General features: G+C 44.2%; 1 pseudogene; it reads left to right on the top strand.

Moving 5' to 3' along the window:
• The first annotated feature begins 1,045 nt into the window (after positions 1-1,045).
• On the top strand, positions 1,046-22,584 carry LOC121534436 (annotated as a pseudogene).
• Positions 22,585-22,970: the final 386 nt, after the last annotated feature.

Here is a 22,970-nt window from a genome sequence, read left to right as displayed (position 1 = left end):
ATTGGCTTATGAAGATGTTATGCCTGGTGTGCTAACCATGTAATAATAATAATGAGTGTTAATATGAAATTATTCCTCAACCACTTAGTTCTGCTATCATTAGGAGAGCAACAGTCAAGATTATATTTCCTATTTCACATTTCAGAGAGGAACAGGAATGTGATCCATAACAAGATCATAGCAACACTATTCAATGCAAATGTTTGTGTTGGATCAGCTAGGTGTTTCAATCAGTCAATGTGACCTTATATAAAAAAAAATGTTGGATGTGTGTGATAATGTTGATTTACACCAGCACTGTCACATGCACATTCACCTGTGAACGCGGCAATCCCTGCCGTTCCCCTTGGGAGTTGGGATTAGCGCTGTGGATGAGACAGATGGAGATCTAGAGAGATGGAGTGGCCGAAATGAGATGCATTATAATAAATCCTACATCCATTTGAACAGAGATAACAAAGAAGATGAAACAGACAAATATTGACAGTGGTAGATGAAGTGTTGGGGCTTTAGTAATGAGTGCTTGTATAAATGTGACTCACAGGATAGACATCTGAAATTCCTGGACATTATCCCATAAAAATCACAATGGAGCTGTGGAAGGTCGGTCAAGGGAGTGGAGCCAGACAACAATGCACACCTCTAGGCAAGAGTGGCATGTCCCTCAGGAGTAATTTGTGTCTCAGTGGGTGATTGTGAGGATCGTGTGTGTGTGTTGTGGGGAGGGGGGTCATGAGGGTCATGGGGTTACAGTGTTCTTGGCCTTTTAAGGCAGGGCCAACAGGGTTATATATGATCTCTGCTATTGCAGGGAGACAGTTCTGAGGCCTCCATTCATCTTCACCCCTTAGCAGTGTTGAAGGTAAATGAACACGTCGTAAACTTTTATTGAGTGATAATTATTACATAAATCTAAATCTAATTGTAGGATTTATTACTATTCTTTTGTCAAATGATTAGTGATGTAATGAGACATGTATGGTGGAAATTCTAAAAGTAACATGAAGTAACTAATTTGGCATTTTCTCTGTCTCACAGTGCAACCATGGGTGATGCTGAGATGGTGGTGTTTGGGGCAGCAGCCCAATACCTGAGGAAGTCTGACCGGGAGCGTCTGGAGGCCCAGACCCGTCCCTTCGACATGAAGAAGGAATGCTTTGTGCCTGACCCCGTGGAGGAGTTTGTCAAGGCGTCCGTCACCAGCCAAGGAGACTTGGTCACTGTGCAGACCCAGAATGGGAAGGTCAGTCTTTACTTCAAGTGACCAAGTTGAATTCTGCTTCCCTTTTTCCCCCCAGAACAAGGTTGTAAAGTAATGCAGAATTAAGTGGTTAATAAATCCTTGTTCACATTGCAGGCCTTAATGCTCAAATCCGTTTTGTTTTTCAAATCCATTTTGGAATACTGAATGTCCAAACAGCAAGTTACAAGTGACCAAATCGGATTTGTGTGTTCAGACAGCAGTAATTTGCTGACATGGCTACGCTAGTTGTCATAGTAATGACGGGTGTGTGCGCAGTGGTGTAGGCTGATTGGTGGTGGTGCTCGTGCTGCCTACACTCTTAGAAAAAAGGGTTCCAAAAGGGTTCTTTGGCTGTCCCCATAGGAGAACCCTTTTTGGTTCCAGGTAGAACCCTTTTGGGTTCCATGTAGAACCATCTGTGGAAAGGGTTCTTCATGGAACCCAAAAGGGTTCTACCTGGAACCAAAAAGGGTTCTTCAAAGGGTTCTCCTATGGGGACAGCCGAAGAACCCTTATTGGTTCTAGATAGCACCTTTATCTCTAAGAATGTTTCACTCAGAAGTATGTAGCAAGCTAAGGTGACAACAATGCCTGCCATGGATGTTTCCCAGTTGCTTTGAATGTTCAAAATCATAGTGTAAGACACTTTTAAAGCCTCAAAGGATAAGATGATCCAACTTTCAAAACGAGTCCTTTTTGGCTAGCCACAGCAGTCAACTAGCTAGGTAGCTGTTTGGCTTTCTAGGACAGGAAACAGATTTGTATCTGATTTCAAACCACCTATGAAGGTGGTTTGAAATGCGGCTTGAAATATTTGATTCCATATTATTTTTGGCTGTTCAGACTGCAAGAAAAAGAACAGATTCGAATCGAATATGAGTCACTTCAAACTGCCAATGTGAACAAGGCTTAACTGTCTTTACAAAATCTCTCCAATTTCTTACAGACTCTCACCTTCAAAGACTCTCATATTATGCAATAGAATCCTCCCAAATTTGACAAGATTGAGGACATGGCCATGCTGACCTTCCTCCACGAGCCTGCTGTTCTGTACAACCTCAAAGATAGTTACGCAGCATGGATGATCTATGTGAGCACGAGAGTCGCTTCTTCATTAAGTTCGAAATTTGAATCTTAAGTTGACAACTTTTTTCTATGTAAAATATCCCCACCAAAACCATAGTAATACTTTCCAATGTTATGCACTTTCAACTGTATCGATCTTTTACAGACCTACTCAGGGCTGTTCTGCGTCACTGTCAACTCCTACAAGTGGCTGCCAGTGTATGATCCATCTGTGGTCATAGCCTATAGAGGCAAGAAGAGGCAAGAAGCTCCTCCCCACATCTTCTCTATCTCTGACAATGCCTATCAGTACATGCTGACAGGTAAACTCAAATAGCTACTTTAGAAAATATGTAAGGGAATGATAATGATAATTAATTCTGATAATTATATAAAATTGCATTTGTATTACCTGTATAGACCGTGAGAACCAGTCTATTCTGATCACGTAAGTACTACACTACTCATCCTACTCACATGCTTTAAAAGAGTGCTTTATCTGTCATGTTACATAGGATATTGTGATAAACTCTATTTTTAAAGATTACTGTGTGTTTCCAGTGGAGAATCTGGTGCTGGAAAGACTGTGAACACCAAGAGAGTCATCCAGTACTTTGCAAGCATTGCAGCTAGTGGCAGGAAGAAAGATGCAGCCGCCCAAAACAAGGTATTCAATCTGCGACAGCTTTGGCATGCATATTTTCATGATTGAGCAGTTCTGTAGCTATTTGTAAAGCCAAGCATCTAACATGTGTTTCTATAACATTCTAAGGGAACTCTGGAGGATCAAATCATCCAGGCTAACCCAGCTCTGGAGGCCTTTGGTAACGCCAAGACCATCAGAAATGACAACTCCTCAAGATTTGTGAGTTTTCTGATGGATATTCTTATACAGCATTAATCACCCAAAAAGAAACTAACAGAAATATTATATTTAGGGTACATTTATCAGGATTATTTTGACACTCGAGGAAAGCTTGCTTCTGCTGATATTGAGACATGTAAATCCAAAGATAAAAAGACTTTGAAAAGTCTGAGAGAACTGGTCTACAGTGGCTGAAATAAATGTATTTGTCTACTGATCTAAATCTCCTTATTTCCAGACCTTCTGGAGAAGTCTCGAGTCACTTTTCAGCTGAAGGCTGAGAGGGACTAGCACATCTTCTATCAGATCTTGTCAAACAAGAACTGGGTCAGTACCACAATTAGATAACAATGGTGTAATGACTGCATTCATTTGTGGAGTGTAATAATAAGTAATAGCATGTCTGTATTTGTCTTTCTATGTCTCTCTTCCCGACCTTATGGGTATACAGAGATGTTGCTTGTCACGTTCGTTATATAAAGGATTGGACCAAGGTGCAGCGTGGTATGCGTACATGTTTAATTTATTAAATAAACACTTGACAAAATAACAAAAGCAACTGAACGTGAAGTTCTAAAGGCTAACAGCAACAAGCCTAAACTGAAACAGAAACAAGATCCCACAACCAAAGGTAGGCAAAATGGCTGCCTAAGTATGATCCCCAATCAGAGACAATGATCGAAAGCTGCCTCTGATTGGGAACCACACCCGGCCAACATAGAAATATATAACATAGTTTGGTCAGGGTGTGAATGTTGACATTCTAACTAGAGAATAACAAGGTTCTCAAGGTCAGGCCGTGACAGTACCCCCCCCAAAGGTGAGGACTCCGGCCGCAAAAACCTGACTCAATAGGGGAGGGTCCGGGTGGGCATCTAGCCTCGGTGACGGCTCCGGCTTCGGACACAGTACACTCCTCTCCTTTCCTGCCTCCCGTAGCACACCTGGTCCGGTCTGGACCCCGGCGTGATGCTTCCCCTCTTAGTCCTCCCACGATGCACCAAGTCCTGTCTGGACCCTGGTGTGGGAGCCCTCAACCCTGGAGAGGAGCCGACATCTGGTTCCGGCCCGGCAGTCCTCTCGCGATGCACCAAGCCCTGTCTGGACCCTGGTGTGGGAGACCCCGACCCTGGAGAGGGGTTGACGTCTGGTTCCGGCTCGGCAGTCCTCCCGCGATGCACCAAGCCCTGTCTGGACCCTGGTGTGGGAGACCCCTACCCCGGAGAGGGGTTGACGTCTGGTTCCGGCTCGGACCCCGGTGGCGCGGATGGCTCCGGCATGGGGGAAGAGTAGACGACCAGACCCGGACTAGGCACCGGTGAAGTGTACTGCCCCGGCTCTGGTAGGGAGCAGATAACCGGAGCTGGACTAGGCACCGGTGGAGCGGACTGCTCTGGCACTGGAGTGAAGCAGCTGACCGGAGCTGGACTAGACACCGGTGGAGTAGACTGCTCTGGCACTGAAGTGGAGCGGCTGACCGGAGCTGGATTAGGCACCGGTGGAGCGGACTACTCTGGCACAGGAGTGGAGCAGCTGACCGTTGCTGGACTTGGCACCGGTGGAGTGGACTGCTCTGGCACCGGAGTGGAGCAGAGGACCCGCACTGGAGGTCTGGTGCGTGGCGCTGGAACAGGCCGTACCGGACTGGAGACACGCACCACTGGTCTGGTGCGAGGAGCAGGCACAGGCCGTACCGGACTGAATACACGCACCACTGGTTTGGTGCGAGGAGCAGGTACGGGGCGCACCGGGCTGGCGACACGCACCACTGGTTTAGTGCGAGGAGCAGGTACGGGCCGTACAGGACTGGAGACACGCACCACTAGTTTGGTGCGAGGAGCAGATACGGGGCGGACCGGGCTGGCGACACGCACCACTGGTTTAGTGCGAGGAGCAGGCACGGGCCTTACCAGGCTGTGGACACGCTCCACTGGTTTGGTGCGAGGAGCAGGTACGGGGCACGCCGGGCTGGAGACACGCACCACTGGTTTGGTGCGAGGAGCAGGCACGGGTCATACCAGGCTAGGGACACGCACCACTGGTTTGGTGCGAGGAGTAGGTACGGGGCGCACCGGGCTGGCGACACGCACCACTGGTTTGGTGCGAGGAGCAGGTACAGGTTGTACAGGACTGGAGACACGCACCACTGGTTTGGTGTGAGGAACAGGTACGGGGCACACCGGGCTGGCGACACGCACCACTGGTTTAGTGCGAGGAGCAGGCACGGGCCTTACCAGGCTAGGGACACGCACCACTGGTTTGGTGCGAGGAGCAGGCACATCCCGTCCTGGCTGAACGCTCATTTTAGCCCGGCAAGAGCGGGACGCGGGCACCAAGCGCACCGGGCTGTGAATGTGCACTGGAGATACAGTGCGTATCACAGCATAATAGGGTGCCTGTATGGTCCCATGCTCCTTAACGCGAGTGCGGGGAGTTGGCTCTACTCTGAAACCTGGCTCCGCCAGCTCTAAGGACTGCGTTCTCTTTTGCTGTAGGGTTAACTCCTCTCTCAGCTCCTCCTGTTGTCTGGCCAGCTCCTCTCTCCGTGCATCCACTGACTCCTTCTCCCTGTGGGCCTCCTGCAGTGCCTCCCTCTGAAGGGAGCTCTCCTGCTCTCTCTTAACTAACAGCCCCCTTAAGGTAGTTATCTCCTCTCTCAGAGTGCTGAGCTGCATGTCTTGGAGGGCCTCTATAATAGCGGCCTCCTCTTCCTCCACAGTCAGCCCTTTCAGGGTCTCCTTCTGCTCCGTGTGCCCCCCCCAAAAAACATTATTGGGGCTGCCTCTCGTGCTTCCTTCGCGGTCGGCACCGTTGGCGTCGCCGTTGATCCTCTCCTGCCTGGGCTTCTTCCTTCGCCCAGGGTCCTTTACCGGCTAATATCTCCTCCCATGTCCAAAATGTCTTCCCCACCTGTGTCCAGGGTGTCTGCTCCTCCTGGCCACGCTGCTTGGTCCGAATATGGTGGGACCTTCTGTCACGTTCGTTGTATAAAGGATTGGACCAAGGTGCAGCGTGGTATGCGTACATGTTTAATTTATTTTAATAAACACAGACAAAATAACAAAATCCAACAGAACGTGACGTTCAAGAGGCTAAACATCAAACAATCCAAACAGAAACAAGATCCCACAACTAAAGGTAGGCAAAATGGCTGCCTAAGTATGATCCCCAATCAGAGACAACGATCGACAGCTGCCTCTGATTGGGAACCACACCTGGCCAACATAGAAATATATAACATAGAATGTCAACATTCACACCCTGACCAAACTAACTAGAGAATAACAGGGTTCTCAAGGTCAGGGCGTGACATTGCTGGTGACAGCTAATCCCTATGACTACGCCTTCATCTCCCAGGGGGAGACAACTGTGTTGTCTATTGATGACGCTGATGAACTGATGGCAACAGATGTGAGTTACTTATTCACCGTCACTCTGGCCCCTGAATTTTGGTATTCTTTCGTTTGGGAAATCAGAGTGTTGTCTTGTTGAATTTCAAGCCAGCTTGTTATGTTGCATATGTCAAGTAAACATTGCAGCCTACCCTGTTCTTGGTTTGAAATAATAATATCCACTATAGCAGAGTGGTCATTACATCATGAAATATCAGTGGGGGGTTTTAAATGACCAATTCTTACTACTACATCGCTGTTCTTTTCTTCTCCTCCACAGGATGCTGCTTTACTCTGGAGGAGAAAAACTCAGTGTATAAGCTGACTGGTGCCATCATGCACTATGGCAACATGAGGTTCAAGCAGAAACAGCGTGAGGAGCAGGCAGAGGCTGATGGCACTGAAGGTGAGACCTGGCTAAAAGCCAAAAGCATTGGGATTAGATAGTTCTGTGAATCCATGTGTAAAGTCACTGGTTTTCTTTCCCAGGTGCTGACAAAGTCTCATATCTCATGGGCCTGAACTCTGCTGACCTCATAAAGGGTCTCTGTCACCCAAGGGTCAAAGTAGGGAATGAGTGGGTCACCAAGGGGCAAACTGTCCAACAGGTGAACTATACCGTTGGTGCCCTTTCCAAAGCTGTCTATGAAAAGATGTTCATGTGGATGGTGGTGCGAATCAACCAGTCATTGGAGACCAAGCTGGCTCGCCAGTACTTCATCGGGGTACTGGACATTGCTGGTTTTGAGATCTTTGATGTGAGTTTATAAATAGACAATTATTATCAAATATTAATTTAGGTTCTCAAGCAACACTATCAAGTAATGTTCCTGATAGGAACCTTTATGTGAAAACCTAACCATTTAACCATCTATAATTGCAGTACAACACCTTTGAGCAGCTCTGCATCAACTTCACCAATGCAAAGCTGCAACAGTTTTTCAACCAACACATGTTTGTTCTAGAGCAATAAGAGTACAAGAAAGAGGGAATTGAATGGGAGTTCATTGACTTTGGCATGGACGTGCAGGCTTGCATTGATCTTATTGAGAAGGTAACTGAAATACTGCATATATGGACCAAATTAAATATAGCTATAATATGATGCATACTACTGAATAGGATTGTATCAGACAACAACCTCTCAGTTGAGTCAAGTGAACTATCTTATCTCTAGTTTCTTCTGCTCAGCCAATGGGTATCATGTCCATCCTTGAAGAGGAGTGCATGTTCCCCAAGGCCAGCGATGCTACCTTTACAACCAAGCTTTATGACAACCATCTTGGAAAATCCAACAAATTCCAGAAGCCCAGGCTTATCAAAGGGAAACCAGAGGCCCATTTTGCCCTGGCTCACTATGCTGGTACTGTGGACTACAACACCAGCAACTGGCTGGTGAAGAACAAGGATCCATTAAATGAAACGGTTGTAGGACTGTACCAGAAGTCTGCAATGAAGTTACTGGCTATCCTGTTTGCTAATTATGCTAGTGCAGACTCAGGTATTGTACACTTTGTCAGATATTCACACTTCAATAAGACTGATCTTCATAAAGAGTAAAGCACAAACTCTTCGTGGGTGCATGAATGAATGAAGGATTTCTGTTGGCTTAATTGCTTTCTTTTCTAACTTCAGCAGACAGTGGGAAGAAGGAGAAAAAGAAAAAGGGATCATCTTTCCAAACTGTGTCAGCACTTCACATGGGATGTAGTTGCATTGTTTTATACAGCAAAATATTATTTGAAAATTAAATCATCTCCAAAATATTGCTATTTTTAAAACACGCCTTGGAAAGTTGGTTGCAATTTCAGTTTAATCCACGAGAAAAGACACAACAAATATTACAACATAAATGATTGTTAAACTCAAATATACTAATTGATAAAAAAAAAAACATTATATAAAAAAAAAAGTTTAATCTTTGTAAATTATATAATAAATAGGACTTGTGGAGTCATGTCACACATGCAGCTAACAAAATGTATATAAATGTCTGCTCTACCCAAAATTACAACAAACTAAATTAAAGTGTGATAAATAAAAAAGTATACCCGTTTCATTTAAGGACCAAAAAAGTGACAGCTGTGCCATATAGATAGCAAAATAGTTGGGAAGAGATTTTCGATGTACTGATTCCATGGCACATGGTTTATGAACTGATACACAAAACGACGGCGTGTTAAAAATGTAGAGTTTTTCTGTTTAAATTATTATACAAAATTCTTGCAACCAATAGAATGTTATGTATATAGGGGATACAACCATTCCGGCTCTGCAGATTTTGCTGCGAAGAGACAGAATCATTAGATCATTTGTTTTGGTACTGTCCATATGTAGCTTGTTTTTGGTTGCAGGTTCAGGAATGGCTGAAGAATTGCAAGATTTACCTGGAGCAAACTCTGTAAATAGCACTGCTGGGTGATTTGAAAAGTCATAGTCAATCAATCAATAATATAACAATACTCTTAGCAACAATGTTTATCTTTAATTTACAATATGTAGAAACTATGAGAATAGAAAGGTTCAGAACTTTTGTGAAACATCACAGCACAGTTAAAAAATATATGGCGAATAGAAATCAAAACTGGATGGTGTTCAGATATAGATAGGAGGGGTTGAGTGGAGCTGAAGATTGGGACTAAAAATAACAAGATAACTAATGTAACATATAATGTATCCGTAAAATGTAAATAGGTTCAGAACTTTTGTGAAACAGCATAGTTGAAAAATATATTGCAAATAGAAATCAAAACTGGGGTTGAGGGTAGCTGAAGGATGGGACTAAAAACAAACAAAATGTAACTATTGTAAAATATACTGTGTCCGTACAATGTACAGTTGAAGTCGGAAGTTTACATACACTTAGGTTGGAGTCATTAAAACTCGTTTTTCAAAGCACTCCACAAATTTCTTGTTAACAAACTATAGTTTTGGCAAGTCGGTTAGGACATCTACTTTGTGCATGACACCAGTAATTTTTCCAACAATTGTTTACAGACAGATTATTTCACTTATAATTCACTGTATCACAATTCCAGTGGGTCAGAAGTTTACATACACTAAGTTGACCATGCCTTTAAACAGCTTGAAAAATTCCAGAAAATGATGTCATGGCTTTAGATGCTTCTGATAGGCTAATTGACATTACATTTACATTTTAGTCATTTAGCAGACGCTCTTATCCATCATTTGGATGTCAATTGGAGGTGTACCGGTGGATGTATTTCAAGGCCTACCTTCAAACTTAGTGCCTCTTTGCTCGACATCATGGAAAAATCAAAAGAAATCAGCCAAGACCTCAGAAAAAAAATTGTAGACCTCCACAAGTCTGGTTCATCCTTGGGAGCAATTTCCAAACGTGTGATGCAGAGGAGCGATGTGAGGAGCTGATCAAAAGCAAGATCCAGCTTGAGGCCAAAGGCAAAGAGCTGATGGAGAGACTGGAGGATGAAGAGGAAATAAATGCAGAACTGACTGCTAAGAACAGGAAGCTGGAGGACAAGTGCTCTGAGTTAAAGAAGGACATTGATGATCTGGAGCTCACTCTGGCTAAAGTGGAGAAGGAAAAGCATGCCGCTGAGAACAAGGTAATTCTTAATCTTTGAATCTGTATGAAGAACACAACATGTTTTTTAAAAGGCAGTGTGCTCAGCCTATGTTGTCTGTTCACAGGTGAATAACCTGATTGAGGAAATGGCAGCTATGGATGAAATCATTGCCAAGCTGACTGTTACGGATACAGGTATCCTGTGTTTTTGTGTGTTCCTACTCTTTCTGCCCTAATCACAGGTGCCCTGTATGTTCCTGATTGGTGGTCGTTGAGGTGTCTGCTGATTGGACCAATCAGTGAACATTCCTGTTAATTGCACCACCTGTTATTCGTTTGTTCAATCACACATCCCATTTTATAAAAACCAGACTTGTGTTTGTTGAGAGAGAGAGACTTTTTGCCATATGTGAGTATGGACACGGTGGTGTCCTGTGTGTTGTGTACTCGCTAGTTGATGATTACCCTGTTTAGTAGCTTTGTGTGTTTTTTGGGAAAGGGGGGTTTAAGCTAGATGCCCTTGGGCGTACATTACCCGTAGGGACGAAATCTGTCTATAAACACCAGTTAGACCTGAGCGGACCACCCACTGTATTTTTGTATGGTAGCAGTAGCCTAGCGGTTCTTTAGGCAGGCTAGATCAGTTTAGGGGTTTTACACTATTGTTTCATTTCTTGGGTCCTGCTCAGCCCTTTTTCCCAAACCCTTACCGTGTGTTCATAAATAAACACTTTGTGTTTGACGGTAGTTCATGGTAGTTGTGTCTTATTTGTTCTCACTATTCCATGCCACACTTATAATTTACATGAATTTATGTTACGGGTCTCATGTCCATCCACCCTAGATGTTTAGAGCCACGGGGTTCGTAACATAAAGTGGGGGCTCGTCTGGGATCCTATCTATCCCATGCTACTCATGTAAATTAGTTAGTGTCTGGTTCAGTGTTGAGCTTAGCAGCTGTAACTACCTGTTTTTTTTGTGTGTTCAGTAGTCGACGGCTCGTGTTGCTAGTAGGATGGCTACTTTTGATTTGGAAGCATTTTTGGAAAACCCTACGTGGGAGATTTTTGAGAATTGTCGTAGAGTGGATCTACAGGCTTTGGCTGACCACTTTTCTGTACCCATACCGAGGGGTTTAGTGAAAGCAGAAGTTAGGGAAGTAGTGTTAGCGATATTGTTAAACGAGCGAGTGCTTGAGTTACCGCCGCCTGAGTCTGCTGCTCCTGTAGGGGATGTGGTTGCTGTTCCTGTAAGCCCATCAGTGTCTGAGGACGAGGCTAAGGCTCCAGCCACATTGCCCCGTTATGACCCACTCTCCCCACTGACTGACAGTGATGCCAGGATGGATGTCCGCTCGACACGGCTCCAAATAGAGGCGGAAGAGCGGGCACAAATCAGGCAAGACAAGCTGGAGATGCGTAAATGGAACTAGAGGCAGAACAGGAGACGCGTAAGCTAGAGGCAGAACAGGAGACGCGTAAGCTAGAGGCAGAACAGGAGACGCGTAAGATGGAACTGGAGACGCGTAGGCTTGATCAAGAACTGGAGACGCGTAAGATGGAACTGGAGATGCGTAAAATGGAACTAGAGGCAGAAACAGCGAGGTTAGTCTCTGCTCATACTATGCCTGCTAGTGAGCCAGCCTCACCAGCGGTGTCGTCTGCTACATTTGATATTAGTAGACAGATCACCTTGGTACCTGTGTTTAGGGAGTCAGAGGTTGATTCCTATTTCAGTGTGTTTGAGCGTATAGCGGTAGCATTGAAATGGCCCGACGAGGTATGGTGCCTATTACTTCAGTGTAAGCTAACAGGTAAAGCCCAAGAGGTTCTGGCAGCGCTACCTCTTGAAGACAGTTTGAATTATGAGGTGGTCAAAGCTACTGTTCTTCGTGCCTATGAGCTTGTTCCTGAGGCATATCGACAGAGATTTAGGTCTCATAAAAAGTCTCCTACTCAGACTTATGTGGAGTTTGCTAGAGACAAAGGAAATCTGTTTGACAAATGGCACAGTGCAAGTAAGGTAACTGATTTTAACTCTCTACGGGAGTTAATCTTGTTAGAGGAGTTTAAAAATTGTTTACCGGAATGCATTGTAGTTTATCTGAACGAACAGAAAGTATCCTCACTGTCGGAAGCGTCTGTATTGGCAGACGAGTTTGTGTTGACGCATAAGAGCGTGTTTTCGGCTCGTACGGAGAGCAGGGCTGCGGAGTTGCTAACGTCTAGTCCTAGTCGACCAGCAGTACATCCAGCACGCCCAAAAGATGTGCGTCACTGTTTCTATTGTCATAAGGTGGGACATATAGTTAGTGATTGCTTTTTGCTTAAACGCAAGCCGGGGATGACTCAGCACGCCAGGCCGCCAACGGGTGTTGGGCTGATTCGTACGGTTGTAAGGCCGGAATCAAGACAGAAGCCTCATAGTGAATGTGGTTTGAAAGTCCCTGTCCCAGATCACAGTTATGAACCGTTCATTTTTGAGGGGTTTGTTTCTATATCAGATGATGAAGCGTCTCAGCGTCCAGTTAGAATCCTCAGAGATACTGGTGCGGCGCAGTCGTTCATACTAGCTGATGTGTTGCCCTTGTCCAGTAATACATATTGTGGTTCCAGTGTGTTAGTACAAGGAATTGAAATGGGTTTCGTCCCAGTGCCATTGCACTTTGTGAACGTACACTCTGAGTTAGTCAGTGGATTGTTCAGAGTGGGCGTACGTCCTATGTTGCCAGTAAAAGGTGTGACATTTATAATGGGCAACGATATTGCCGGAGGAAAGGTAATACCCATATTGGAGGTATTGGATAAAAGTGACCAGTCTCTCTCCGAGGAGCTGGCACAGGGTTATCCAGATGTGTTCCCCGCTTGTGCTGTCACACGTGCTCAAGCACGACAAGTGGGTGAAGTGGTAGATTTGTCAGACACGATTCTATTCAGAGAGTGTGACCCAGAGGATAGTTCGGGTGCTACCTCTGGTAAGCTGGTGCAGTCTGACCAACAGCCCAGAGAAAGGAAGAAGGATGTGGAACTTGTTGCTGAAGCAATACAGTTACCAGTTACTCGTGAGCAGCTGATCGCTAACCAACAGGTTGACATTAGCCTGGCTAAATGTTTTTCTAGTGTTGTCTCAAGAGACGAGCTAAAGAAGAAAAACATGGCATACTTCATTGATGGTAATCTCCTCATGCGTAAATGGACATCCCATGTTGACGCTGGCGGAGATTGGAATGCTGTTTACCAAATAGTGATTCCTACAGCCTTTCGACAAAATGTTTTATCCCTCGCTCATGATCACCAGTGGTCCGGACATCTGGGAGTCACCAAGACTTATGATCGTGTTTTGCGACATTTCTTTTGGCCTGGTTTAAAACAAGATGTGGCTCAGTTCTGTCGGACTTGCCACACCTGTCAAGTAGTTGGGAAACCGAACCAGGTTATTTCCCCGCGCCTCTTTGTCCCATACCGGCCATAGGTGAACCATTCGAACATGTGATGGTTGATTGTGTTGGACCATTACCAAAAACAAAATCTGGTAACCAGTTTATGTTGACAATTATGTGTGTGGCCACCAGGTACCCAGAGGCCATTCCTCTGCGAAGGATTACTGCTCCGGTGGTGAGTAAAGCGTTGATCAAATTCTTCTCAACTTTTGGATTACCTAAGGTGATACAAACTGATCAGGGTACGAATTTCCTTTCTAAACTTTTCAAACAAGTGTTAAAATCCTTGTCAGTTATACACCGTGTGTCAAGCGCATATCACCCAGAGTCTCAGGGTGCGCTTGAACGTTGGCATCAGACCCTGAAGTCTATGCTCCGTAAATATTGCTTGGAATCTGAGAAAGATTGGGATGAGGGAGTTCCTCTAGTGTTGTTTGCTGTCCGTGAGACAGTACAGGAATCCCTAGGGTTCAGCCCAGCTGAACTGGTGTTTGGACACACCATGAGAGGACCTATGAAAGTCCTTAAGGATCAGTTTTTGTCACAAGAGTTGTGTGTGAAAGAAAATGTGTTGGACTACGTTAGTCGCTTTCGTGAGCGCCTACATGCTGCCTGTGCTCTAGCAAAGGAAGCGCTGTCTTCCTCACAGAAACGGATGAAACGACACTATGACACACAGGCTGTTTCTCGTTCACTGCAGCCAGGTGACCGAGTTCTTGTGTTGTTGCCTGTGCCAGGAGCGTCATTGTCAGCACGTTTCTCTGGTCCTTATGTCATTGAAAAGAAACTAACTGAAACTGACTATGTGATACAGACTCCTGATAGAAAACGCCAATCTCGGGTGTGCCACGTTAACATGTTGAAGACATACCACAACAGACCCGTTACTCAGGTAGACAGTCCAGAGAAACTGGCCGAGTCGGCTGTCTCTGTTGCTGCTACGGCTGTAGTGGGAGGTCATGTTAATGATGTGGACGGAGATGGTTTGGAGTTGCGCAATACTCAGCAGCAGTGTGCTAGATTGCCCAATTCAGAGATGCTGCTGTCTCTCCCGTCAAGCCTGATTCATTTAACGGACAGACAGTCAGATGATATTGTGAGACTATTACACAGCTTTCCATGTCTTTTTAATGATGTTCCTACATGTACAAATGTGTTAGAACATGACATTAATGTTGGAAACGCTGCACCTATCAAGCAACATCCGTATCGTGTCAACGTCGCTAAGAGAAAGATAATGAGGGGTGAGGTCGGTTATTTGCTGGAGAATAACCTGGCTATGCCAAGTTCAAGTCCTTGGAGTTCTCCGTGCATTCTGGTTCCTAAACCTGATGGGACATCCAGATTATGTACGGACTATCGGAAAGTCAATGCTGTCACAGTGCCCGACTTCGTTCCGTTACCCAGACTGGATGACTGTATTGATACTGTTGGTGCTGCTACCTATGTAACCAAATTAGATCTTCTAAAGGTTACTGGCAGGTGCCGTTAACCCCACGTGCCTCCGACATCTCTGCATTTGTGACCCCAGATCACTTCCTACAATATGCTGTCATGGCATTTGGGATGCGGAACGCACCAGCCACTTTCCAACGCCTGGTTAACACAGTATTGGCTGGAGTTCCTAATTGTAGTGCTTACCTTGATGATCTGGTCATTTATTCAACTGAGTGGTCTGATCATGTTAACACTCTAAGGGTAGTGTGTGAACGTCTAGCAACCGCTTCTCTAACCCTGAACTTAGCAAAGTGCGAGTTTGGGAAGGCTACTGTTACTTATCTTGGTAAACAGGTCGGCCATGGTCAGGTGCGCCCTGTAGATGCCAAGGTCTCAGCTATAAACGCATTTCCCGCACCTACCACCAGAAGAGAGCTACGCCGTTTTTAGGGATGGTTGGCTACTACCGTAGTTTCTGTAAAAATTTCTCTGCGGTAGTTGCTCCATTAACGGATTTGCTCAGTCCGGCGAGAAAATTTGTATGGTCTGAAGATTGTTGTACTGCTTTCAACACTGCTAAAGCACTCTTGTGTAGTACTCCTGTTCTTGCTGCGCCAGATTTTGAGCGGCCGTTTAAACTGGAGGTAGATGCAAGTGCCAGAGGTGCTGGTGCTGTTCTACTGCAGCAAGACCAGAGTGGAGTGGACCATCCTGTCTGTTATTTTTCACGGAAATTTAACAAATGTCAGACAAACTATTCCACCATTGAACAAGAAGCTCTAGCTTTGTTGTTAGCTCTGCAGTACTTTGAAGTTTATGTTGGTTCCAGTGCATTACCAGTGGTAGTGTATACTGACCATAACCCCTTAGTTTTTCTCCACCGGATGTACAACCAGAACCAACGCCTTATGCGTTGGGCACTTGTCGTGCAAAATTATAATTTGGAGATCCGCCACAAAAAGGGGTTAGATAATGTGTTGGCAGATGCTTTGTCTCGTGTGTAATGATCTAGGTTTTTTTTTGTTATCCTGGTAGGATGATTTGTGAATTTGGGTGTTGTGATAATACGTGTGTCGCAAACCATTTTGGTTTGCTCTTTTAAGGGTGGGAGTGTTACGGATACAGGTATCCTGTGTTTTTGTGTGTTCCTACTCTTTCTGCCCTAATCACAGGTGCCCTGTATGTTCCTGATTGGTGGTCGTTGAGGTGTCTGCTGATTGGACCAATCAGTGAACATTCCTGTTAATTGCACCACCTGTTATTCGTTTGTTCAATCACACATCCCATTTTATAAAAACCAGACTTGTGTTTGTTGAGAGAGAGAGACTTTTTGGCATATGTGAGTATGGACACGGTGGTGTCCTGTGTGTTGTGTACTCGCTAGTTGATGATTACCCTGTTTAGTAGCTTTGTGTGTTTTTTGGGAAAGGGGGGTTTAAGCTAGATGCCCTTGGGCGTACATTACCCGTAGGACGAAATCTGTCTATAAACACCAGTTAGACCTGAGCGGACCACCCACTGTATTTTTGTATGGTAGCAGTAGCCTAGCGGTTCTTTAGGCAGGCTAGATCAGTTTAGGGGGTTTTACACTATTGTTTCATTTCTTGGGTCCTGCTCAGCCCTTTTTCCCAAACCCTTACCGTGTGTTCATAAATAAACACTTTGTGTTTGACGGTAGTTCATGGTAGTTGTGTCTTATTTGTTCTCACTATTCCATGCCACACTTATAATTTACATGAATTTATGTTACGGGTCTCATGTCCATCCACCCTAGATGTTTAGAGCCACGGGGTTCGTAACACTGACAAAGGAGAAGAAAGCTCTTCAAGAAGCTCACCAGCAAACACTGGATGACCTGCAGAGTGAGGAGGACAAAGTCAACAATCTAACCAAGGCTAAACTGGAGCAACAAGTTGATGATGTGAGATCCTATATAGAGATTAGATGGTCTTTTAATGGAAAAAATGCTAACAAACAGCTAGCAAATTTTATTTGCTTCTTGTCCTCTGAAGCTTGAAGGGTCCCTTGAGCAAGAGAAGAAGGTGCGAATGGATCTTGAAAGAGCCAAGAGGAAGCTGGAGGGTGACTTAAAGTTGTCCCAGGAGAGCGTAATGGACCTGGAGAATGATAAACAACAGCTAGAGGAACGCCTCAAGAAGTAAGATTAAAACTATAATACTACACTCTACTGCAAACATGCATATACGAGCTACCAATTAATGATTCCACAGGAAGGACTTTGAAATCAATAATCTGATCTGTAGGATTGAGGATGAACAGGCTTTAATAATTCAACTTCAAAAGAGGTTGAAGGAGCTTCAGGTAATGAAGAAGTACAACATCCTTAATCGATTTGAACTCTTCAACCGTTTGTATATTTTACCATGATGATGCCATTTTGTATTGTGCTAGGCCCGTGTAGAGGAACTGGAAGAGGAGCTTGAGGCAGAAAGAACTGCCCGAGCCAAGGTGGAGAAGCAAAGAGTAGACTTGGCCAGAGAGCTGGAGGAGATCAGTGAGAGGCTGGAGGCTGGTGGAGGCCACTGTGGTCCAGATTGAGATTAACAAAAAGAGGGAGATGGAGTTCCAGAAACTTCGCAGAGACCTCGAAGAGGCCACTCTGCAGCACGAGGCTACAGCTGCCACACTCAGGAAGAAACAAGCTGACAGTGTGGCTGACCTGGGGGAGCAGGTAGACAACCTGCAGAGAGTGAAGCAGAAACTGGAGAAGGAGAAGAGCGATCTTAGGCTAGGGCTGGATGATGTCCTCTCCAACATGGAACATGTTGCAAAGTCAAAGTCCATCTAAGTGAAAGTACAACATTTTTTCCATTTGGTCACTGTTTACCTCTTGAATTCATTTCTTTTGTCTTTCATCTTGAAGATTAACTTGGAAAAGTTGAGTAGAACTCTAGAGGACCAAGCCAATGAATACAGAACCAAGTATGAGGAAAGCCAAAGATCCCTCAATGACATTACAACTCAGAAAGCCCGACTTCAAGCCGAGAATGGTAGGTAGAATAACTTCTGTCTCTGGATATTGCAATAAAGAAGCTGAATGAGGTAACAAGCTAAAGTATATTCCTCAACCTCTTACTTTCTAGATGAGATTGGTAGACAGTTGGAAGATAAGGAATCTCTTGTCTCTCAGCTGACCAGAGGAAAGAATTCCTACAGTCAACAGCTTGAAGATCTAAAGAGACAGCTGGAGGAGGAAGTCAAGGTAATTTAGAACATTCATTTTCTTATTGATAAATGATGATGCCTTCATCATAAAATGAATGCCCTCTGTCCTTGCTCCCTTCAGGCAAAGACTGCACTATCCCATGCAGTGCAGTCTGCTCGCCATGACTGTGACCTGCTTAGAGAGCAGTATGAGGAGGAGCAGGAGGCCAAGGCTGACCTGCAGCGTGGCATGTCCAAGGCTAACTCTGAGGTGGCTCAGTGGAGAACTAAGTATGAGACTGATGCCATTCAGAAAACTGAAGAACTGGAGGAAGCCACGTAAGGAATGAGTGCTATTTTTTAGAATCCTAATTCCTGCTAAATAGCAGCAACATTCCTCAATGCGCAAATAGTGCTAAGTAAATTGCCTGAAGTTTGGAGAAGCCATGAAATGATATACCACATTTTCTACTTTGTCTCTTCATCTACAACTCAGGAAGAAGCTGGCTCAGCGCCTGCAGGACGCTGAAGAAGCTGTGGAGGCTGTGAACACTAAGTGTTCCTCCCTAGAGAAGACCAAACACAGACTGCAGAATGAGATTGAAGATCTCATGGTGGATGTGGAGAGGTCTAATGCTGCTGCTGCTGCCCTGGACAAGAAGCAAAGAAACTTTGACAAAGTATGCAATGCAGTTCTTCAAATCACACGTGTATCTGAATTCCTGAATTCTACACAGCAGAAACAAAATCATAGGCTTACTTCAACACTTATAAAAGAGTCATGATTGAAGTCAAATGGCTGCTGTATTATATAATGTAGGTCCTGGCTGAATGGAAGCAGAAGTATGAGGAGTCTCAGTGTGAGCTGGAGAGCTCCCAGAAGGAGGCCAGGTATCTGAGCACTGAACTCTTCAAGCTAAATAACTAATTTTACATTTACATTTTAGTCATTTAGCAGACGCTCTTATCCAGAGTGACTTACAGTTAGTGAGTGCATACATTTTTCATACTGGCCCCCCGTGGGAAACGAACAACCCTGGCGTTGCAATCGCCATGCTCTACCAACTGAGCTACAGGAGGCCTACTCCAACTCCTATGAATAATCTTTGGATCAGCTGGAGACAATGAAGAGGGAGAACAAGAACCTTCAAGGTGAGTAAAGAGCTCTTTGCTTTAAATGTTTTCAGCTCTGCCAATGTTCACATCCATGCACTGAAGAGCAAACAGCTCTTTTATGAACCAAGGTTCTGCAAGTGCCCAATATAGTTTTCATATCTCTTCATTGCAACACCTTTTTCTCAGAGGAGATAACTGATCTGAGTGAGCAGCTTGGTGCAGGAGGAAAGACAATTCATGAGTTGGAGAAGGTCCATAAACAGTTAGAGCAAGAGAAGGTAGAGATCCAGGCTGCTCTGGAGGAAGCTGAGGTAAGAGTGCAATTTCAAATCTTCCCTGGTTCTGTCTGGATTGGCCATTTTACATCAACCACTGTCATTTTCAGTTTGAATCTTCTGATGTGTATTCTAGGCCTCCCTGGAGCACGAGGAGGGAAAGATCCTCAGAATTCAGCTTGAGTTAAATCAGGTCAAGGCTGACACTGATCGCAAGTTAGCTGAGAAGGATGAGGAGATGGAGAAGTCCAAGAGAAACCTTCAGAGGAACATTGATACCCTGCAGAGTCCTCTTGAGGCAGAGTGCCGAAGCAGGAATGAGGCCCTCAGGCTAAAGAAGAAGATGGAGGGAGACCTCAATGAGATGGAGATCCAGCTTAGTCAAGCCAGCAGGCAGGCAGCTGAGGCCCAAAAACAGATGAAGAGTGTTCATGCTCATCTGAAGGTAAATCCAAACAGATTGCCATCTGACTGGGCACAAACTGACTGAATCAATGTTGTTTCAACATAATTTGTCAACATATTGTGATGTGGAATCTATGTGGAAAATACATTGGATTTTAAAAAGTAATCAACGTAAACTGTTGTTTTGAGGGTGAAATTTAATCCACAGGATTATGTCATCATGGTAACCAAATTTCAACATAAACAAACCTCGTATAAAATATGTTGAATTTGTACCTTTAAAACAACATCAGATCTTCAACGTTATATTCACTAAAAACCTTTTTTTTAACGGCTGGGCAGCACCTCCTACTGGAGAATTTATTTATCTACAGCTACACTTTGGTCTCCGATCCAGGGTTTTAACCAAGCCCAGCCCTGCCTAGCTATAATATTTCTCCCTGACTATTACTAATGTGGTCCTCTGTAGCTCAGCTGGTAGAGCACGGCACTTGTAACGCCTAGGTAGTGGGTTCGATCCCCGTGACCTCATACACAAAAATGTATGCACACATGACTGTAAGTCGCTTTGGATAAAAGCGTCTGCTAAATGGCATATTATTATTATATTATTATCTTGAGAATGATTGTTGAGAGATCTCCACATAAAAACTAAATAGATGTAGATGTAGATGTGAATCCAACATATGAATTATCAATTTGTAGACAAACTGGAATTAATGTCAGAGTCAGTGGCACAGATTGAACTATCCAAGCAGAAGATATATCTCCTTCAAATGTTGATATTTGGTTGCGTTGACAACCAAACACAATTCAATATTACTTTTGTAATACAGTAAATAGCCTAAAGTTAAGGCTATATTAAAAACAAATGTAACATTCAACCTTAAAATAAGTAACACATCCATGGCCACATTGAGGTTACTGTAGCTATACATTTCTTCTTATGTAATCATATAAAGCGTGCATGTTCAAGATAGCATGCATAGGTCGTCACAGGTCTGTGGAGATCTTCATAATTGCTGTAGAATCTCGAACAGTATCGATCACTTGCACCATATACTTTCAATGTAATCTCAACTGCAATCCAGGTCATTTGGTCTGCTATCAGATGAAGCACAGTGATAATAAACTGTTCTATAAATAAGCAAACTATCTGACATTGTATTCCCATTTGAATTTTGCTGTGCTTTTAAATGGTTGAAAGTGTGATAGACATTTGAGTAACAACTAAACCAAAAATCAGACATTGTTTTTTCATTGGAATCTGGTTGTGCTTTTAGATGGTTGAAAGCATAGTGATAACATATTGGAAATTCAACTAACTTTTGGCTGTCTTTTTGAGTGGGTGGATATAGGTTGTAATCTCATTGATCAACATCTCAACCAAATATTACCCAATTATCCAAGTTGAAATGACGTGGTGTGCCTAGTAGATACTGCTGAAAAATCTCCAACATTGCATATTTCTCTCTAGGATGCCCAAATCCAGTTGGATTAATCTCTCCGTTCCAATGATGGTCTGAAGGAGAACATTGCCATTGTAGAGAGACGTAACAATCTGATGTAGGCAGAGCTGGAGGAGCTAAGAACTGCTGATGTCAATGAGAGGGTGCAGCTGCTGCACTCACAGGTAAAGTAGAATAACTAATTATGGATTTCGTGATTGTTAGAAAGTTATTTTCTTAAAATCTATGAATAGAACACTGGCCTGCTGAATCAGAAGAAGAAACTTGAGGCTGACACCGCCCAGTTTCAGACTGAGGCAGAGGAGGGAGTGCAGAAATGCTGAAGAAAAGGCAAAGAAGGCCATTACTGATGCTGCCATGATGGCAGAGGAGCTGAAGAAAGAGCAAGACACCAGTTCTCACCTGGAGTGTATAAAGAAGAACATGGAGCAAACCATCAAGGACCTGCAGCACCGCCTGGATGAGGCTGAACAAATTGCCATGAAGGGGGGCAAGAAGCAGGTGCAGAAGCTGGAGGCCAGAGTAAGCGTAACTTTACATATTGTACATGTACATACTGTACATAAGACACAAAATAATAATACTGCATTCTGTAACATAAATGTTATTTCTTTGTTGTGACAGGTGAGGGAGCTGGAGAATGAGGTCGAGGCAGAGCAGAATAAGGGTTCTGATGCAATCAAAGGAATTCGTAAATATGAGAGGCGTATCAAGGAGCTGACCTACCAGGTATCTTTAGTAACTCTGTCATTGGCTGTCCAGTCTTTCGACCTTATAACAAATGGGTTTAACTTTTTTGGGACAGAATGAGGAGGACCGTAAGAATATGGCCCGCCTTCAAGAACTTTTCGATAAGCTGCAGCTAAAAGTGAAATCCTACAAGAGAGCTGAAGAGGAGGCTGTAAGTGTGGACTTTTTGCATTCATTCTTGAGGTACTGTCCAGCTGTTTTAGCTCAGGCTACATTATGTTTTCTTTTTTTCTGTATCACAGGAGGAACAGGCCAATACTAACCTGACCAAGGATCGCAAGATACAGCATGAACTGGATGAGGCCGAGGAACGGGCCGACATCGCTGAGTCTCAGGTCAACAAGCTGCATGCCAAGAGCCGTGATGTTAGTTCCAAGGTTAGAATTACCATAAAATATATGACCTATGGCTTCTGACCCTGGCAGATGATTGCTAACACTCTGTTGGCTATCTTTCTGTTTCCACTAACCATTGTTTGCCTTCTATATTTTGATAGATGGTTTTTATCTTTTAATGCCAGATTTCCACTCACTGGCTGTCTCTCTTTGCCTCCTTTCTTTCCAACATTCCCTAACAATCAAGATAGGATTTGATGAAGAGTGAGGCTTTGGACCCTTCTGAAAACCATGTTTCTGCTGTGTGTAGTAGTGTGGAATAAAATCTCTTCAAGCAGTCTGACAATTATGTCTCTTACATTGTGTCCCAGTTACCCATCCTTGGTCAGAGAGCTTGAATGCTAATTTATCATCACCAAACTAGAGTATTTAGAAACATACACACACATATTGAATGCAGGGTAGAG

Source organism: Coregonus clupeaformis, chromosome 21 (assembly GCF_020615455.1).
Source record: "Coregonus clupeaformis isolate EN_2021a chromosome 21, ASM2061545v1, whole genome shotgun sequence".
Classification (NCBI taxonomy): domain Eukaryota; kingdom Metazoa; phylum Chordata; class Actinopteri; order Salmoniformes; family Salmonidae; genus Coregonus; species Coregonus clupeaformis.
Note: the sequence above shows the minus strand (reverse complement) of the source record. Positions and strands in the feature narration are given on the sequence as shown.